Raw genomic sequence first — 5,867 nt, 5'->3', positions numbered from 1 at the left:
GTAAAAACTGCATTCAAGAAACTTATTTTGTTGTAACATATTTGTATTGTAAACCATTATGTAATGGTCGTGTGTAAACAGGATATTTTAGATTATCATTATTTGATAATCTACGTAAAGCTTTTTAAACCTTTATTGATGAAATAAAGGTTATGGTTTGTTTTAAAATGAATGCAGTCTTTAAAAAACGTCTCATATAGAGGTCAAAACCTCGCAACGAAATCAATTAATATGGAACGTTTTTAATCAATAAGAACGGGACATTTCATTAAACAGGGTCACCAAGTGGTCAGATTTATCCTAACCATGAGAAGGATTTATCTCGTACAATGGGGGGCACCATGCAAATTAGCTGGATAAGACTAATGAATCAGATCCCCAGAAAGGATAATCTCCTTAAAGATTAAAAATCAGCTTTTAAGACTGATATTACTCAATCCTAGAGATTGACCTTAAAGATTGAGAATTACAAACTCATGGAATTCAATGATATCTAAACTCGAGCTTGAACGAGAAAATATTTTGAACAAAATTATAAACCGATTTGTTTTCTGAAAACCCTATTTTCAATGCGTTCATTACCATTGAACGTAAAATCCTAGGAATTCACCTGGAATTCATTAGGTCACCTGAACTAAATCGGGTGTCAACCGTAAGAACGGTGGTTGCATAGTGGTCAAAGACAGGACCTTGTGCCAGACCGAAAAATTATGAGGGTGAGCTTTACTATTGCTCCTACAAAGGATAGTAATTGCGTCCGACACATTATAGACCATAATTAAAAGCATGTCAGGGGACATTGCCTTAACAGTTGCTTGTTCAACGGTTTCCTTTACAACCGAACGGTAGTTTACCAAAAGGTAATATACGGAGCAAGTAAACTGGACGTGTTGCTTCCCAAATACAAGGTTAGCAAGTGGGTGACACAAAACCGCAAGTTTTGAGCTAAAATTTTCAAATCTGAAACCCACCAAACCCACAAAAATATTTTGCAAACACCGGTAAAGGGTTATTCCGGAAAACTTATCTAGGGTAAAAACTAGATTTAATTTTCAAAAGATCAAATGTTTTCATAAAGATCCAGTTTCCTTAATGGATCTAAATTTTTATAGTCACGTGGGACTGTAAACCATATCGTTACTACCATTGTTTATACCGCCGTAAAGAAATCACTGATGTACAAAGTGTGAAGAATAAAGAAGTGATTCTAGTATTTCAAAGATGATATTGCTTGAGGACAAGCAACGCTCAAGTGTGGGAATATTTGGTAATGCTAAAAACAAACATATATTTCATAGCATTATTCCTCAAGAAAGACAAGCTTTTAGTTGCAATTGTTCTATTTACAAGTGATATTCGTTTAAATAATAAAAGGTGAAGACAAAAGACAGATTCGACGAATTGAAGACGCAAACGACCAAAAAGCTCAAAAGTACAAAAGACAATCAAAGAGGTTCCAATTATTGATAAGAAACGTCTCGAAATTACAAGAGTACAAGATTCAAAACGCAAAGTACAAGATATTAAATTGTACGCAAGGACGTTCGAAAATCCGGAACCGGGACCAGAGTCAACTCTCAACGCTCGACGCAACGGACTAAAAATTACAAGTCAACTATGCACATAAATATAATATAATATTTAAATAATTCTTATAATTATTTAATATATTATATTTATATTTAAAACCGTCGGCAAGAAAGACTCCAAAAGGGACTGAGCTGTAATTTCAATCTCCGCGACTCGCGAAGTTTGAAGGCCAAAAATTCCGCGAGTCGCGGAGCCCCAAGTTTTGAAACTCCCTATAAAGCAAACCGAATTCTGATCATTTTAATCATCTTTTTCTTCTTCTCTCATAATACTACGTAAATATTTATATTTATATTTTAATTTTAATTTTAATTTTAATTATAATTCTAATAATAAGGGTATGTTAGCGAATGTTGTAAGGGTGTAAGTCGAAATTCTGTCCGTGTAACGCTACGCTATTTTTAATCATTGTAAGTTATGTTCAACCTTTTTAATTTAATGTCTCGTAGCTAAGTTAATATTATGCTTATTTAAAACGAAGTAATCATGATGTTGGGCTAATTACTAAAATTGGGTAATTGGGCTTTGTACCATAATTGGGGTTTGGACAAAAGAACGACACTTGTGGAAATTAGACTATGGGCTATTAATGGGCTTTATATTTGTTTAACTAAATGATAGTTTGTTAATGTTAATATAAAGATTTATAATTGGGCGTCCCTATAAATTACCATATACACTCGATCGGACACGATGGGCGGGGTATTTATATGTACAAATAATCGTTCATTTAACCGGACACGGGAATGGATTAATAGTCACTAGAATAATTAAAACAGGGGTGAAATTATGTACAAGGACACTTGGTATAATTGATAACAAAATATTAAAACCTTGGGTTACACTCAGTCGACATCCTGGTGTAATTATTAAACAAAGTATTAAAATCTTGTTACAGTTTAAGTCCCCAATTAGTTGGAATATTTAACTTTGGGTATAAGGATAATTTGACGAGGACACTCGCACTTTATATTTATGACTGATGGACTGTTATGGACAAAAACCAGACGGACATATTAAATAATCCAGGACAAAGGACAATTAACCCATGGGCATAAAACTAAAATCAACACGTCAAACATCATGATTACGGAAGTTTAAATAAGCATAATTCTTTTATTTCATATTTAATTTCCTTTATTTTATATTTAATTGCACTTCTAATTATCGCATTTTTATTGTTATTGTATTTAATTGCACTTTTAATTATCGTACTTTTTAATTATAGCAAGTTTATTTTATCGCACTTTTATTATTCGCAATTTCATTATCGTTATTTACTTTATGCTTAAATTTAAGTCTTGTATTTATTTTTAATATTTTACATTTGGTTTTAACTGCGACTAAAGTTTTAAAATCGACAAACCGGTCATTAAACGGTAAAACCCCCCCTTTATAATAATAATATTACTTATATATATATATATATATATATATATATATTTGTATTTTTATAAAAGTAAACTAATATAGCGTTAAGCTTTGTTTAAAAAGATTCCATGTGGAACGAACCGGACTTACTAAAAACTACACTACTGTACGATTAGGTACACTGCCTATAAGTGTTGTAGCAAGGTTTAAGTATATCCATTCTATAAATAAATAAATATCTTGTGTAAAATTGTATCATATTTAATAGTATTTTCTGCAAAAATATAAGCTATTTTATATACTCCTCTGCTAAAACATCAAGTATTTTTGGCGCCGCTGCCGGGGAAATCTCTTAAAAACCGGAAGCGCAACGCTAATATAGAAAAAAAAAAAAAAAAATTTATGTATTTTTAAGATTTTGTTAAATATTTAAGTTTTATAAGTTTCTTTATTTTTATTTTAGTTTATAAAGATAATAAGTTTTATTTAAATATCTTTTATTTATATAAAAACATAAATAAATATAAAACCGAAAAAAAAAATTTAACATTTATAAATCTAATTTTAAGCATTTTATTTATTAAAATTATAAAGTAGTTCTATTTTATTTAAGTTTTTAAAATATAAGTTTTTATTATACACATATTTTTTTAAAAATATATAAACAAAAAAAATTAAAAACATAAAAAAAAAAAATTAAAAAAAAAATTAAAAAGAAAAAAAACGCGTCAAATTCAAACTGTACCAGAGTTGAATTTTTGAACCCCGCGACTCGCGGGGTTTGATGCATTAAATACCGTAACTCGCGGAGAAAACCTGACACACGACAGAAGCCCTAATCAGGCATTAATCACGGTGTAATTATTATTATTATTATTATTTAATTAAAAACCCTAAATAGGTTTTATTTATTTATTAGTTTAGTTTATTAATTTAATTTGTTTTATTTAGTTTTAAATAGTTTAATTAATTTGTTAAATAAATAATATAAAAATAATATTTTTATAAAAATTGTAATTTTTACAACTTTTTGTATATTTTTATATTTTGTCCCTTTTTAATCTTTTTAGCGTAATATTTGTATTTTTAGCTCATATTTAGTTTTAAACTTAGTTTTTGCCATAGTTATTTTTACTTCTAGATTTTTAGGCTTTGCCGTAGAATTCCTTAAGTGCTTTTTCTTTAGACTAAGATTTAGGTGCTTTAAAATTTTGCGACGCCTTTTTAAGTTTTAGTTTCTTTTTAAGTTATTTCCATTTGGGATTTAGTTTTTCCTGTAAGCTTTAATATTTTTAGACACCTTTTACTATGTACCAATTATCATTCCAATTAGTAATCTAGTTTTAGGACATAGATTTTTATTCTACTTCTTATCTAAATTTTCTTAAAATTACGAAAATTTATTTTAAGTGGTTAAATTAATAGACATCAAAATTTTCTGGTTCGTAGTAATAGTTGGATTTGTACGTGGACCGGGTTATTGGAGCCAAACAGTCCTCAATTATATTGAGACCAAACGAATCCTGCCCCTCTGCTGCATCTTTTGGTTATTCGAAACGTGGGCAAAATCAGAAAAGTCTATTGATTGGATAACTTATTATAATTTTTCTTTCCTTTTAAAAACTAATAGGATATTCAGTGAATGCACCGAGCAAGACGTTCACCACCTTTTGTACGTTCACCACCTGTAACTAGATCAAGACATTTAGCAAATATTACTGCCGTTGATTTTTCTTTAGAATCGTCATCCAGTCGACCAAGTATTTCAGTTCAAATTTCCGATAATCCATTTTTTGAACCCGACCTCACAATTGAGAATCCGGAGAATATTCAGGAACGGTTTGTAGATCCTGAACCACTAAACTTTCCTCCGGAACCACCAATCATTCAAATAGAGATTGTTGAGGAACGAACCATTAAATCAGAATCCTCTAGTGATTCCGATTCAACAAATTCAATTATGGAGAATCTGGAACCTTTAAGTATGGAAGACCGAATGAGAGCTAAACGCACTGGCCAAGGTCACGCAATTACTCATCCAGACATTAATGCGCCAGATTATGAAATCAAATGACAAATTCTACACATGGTGACTAATCAATGCCAATTTAGTGGTGCGCCGAAGGAAGATCCAAATGAACATCTACGTACCTTTAATAGGATCTGCACACTATTTAAAATCCGAGAAGTGGAGGATGAACAGATATATCTCATGTTATTTCCCTGGACTTTAAAGGGAGAAGCCAAAGATTGGTTGGAATCGTTACCTGAAGGGGCGATCGATACATGGGATGTTTTAGTTGACAAATTTCTTAAACAATTCTTTCCTGCATCTAAAGCCGTAAGACTTCAAGCAGAAATTGTTACGTTTACACAGAAACCGAATGAAACTCTATATGAGGCATGGACAAGATATGGAAAGTTGTTAAGAGGATGTCCGCAACATGGTTTAGACACCTGTCAGATAGTACAAATATTCTACCAAGGATGCGACATCACTCAAGGAAAGACATAGATATAGCAGCTGGTGGTTCTATTATGAAGAAAACCGAAACTGATGCTTACAAAATTATTGATAACACTGCTTCCCACTCACATGAGTGGCACCAAGAAAAAGATATCGTTAGATCATCTAAAGCAGCTAGAGCCGATTCTAGCCATGACTTAGATTCCATTTCCGCAAAGATAGATGCTGTCGAGAGACGAATGGAAAAGATGACTAAAGATATTCACTCAATACGAATTAGTTGTGAGCAGTGTGGAGGACCACATTTGACAAAAGATTGTCTCAGTATCGAATTAACAATGGAACAAAGAGAGAATATTTCATACATAAACCAAAGGCCTGGAAATAATTATCAGAATAATTATCAACCGCCAAGACCGATTTACAATCAAAACCAGAG

The sequence above is a fragment of the Rutidosis leptorrhynchoides genome, chromosome 6 (assembly GCF_046630445.1).
Source record: "Rutidosis leptorrhynchoides isolate AG116_Rl617_1_P2 chromosome 6, CSIRO_AGI_Rlap_v1, whole genome shotgun sequence".
In the NCBI taxonomy this organism is placed as follows: domain Eukaryota; kingdom Viridiplantae; phylum Streptophyta; class Magnoliopsida; order Asterales; family Asteraceae; genus Rutidosis; species Rutidosis leptorrhynchoides.
Note: the sequence above shows the minus strand (reverse complement) of the source record.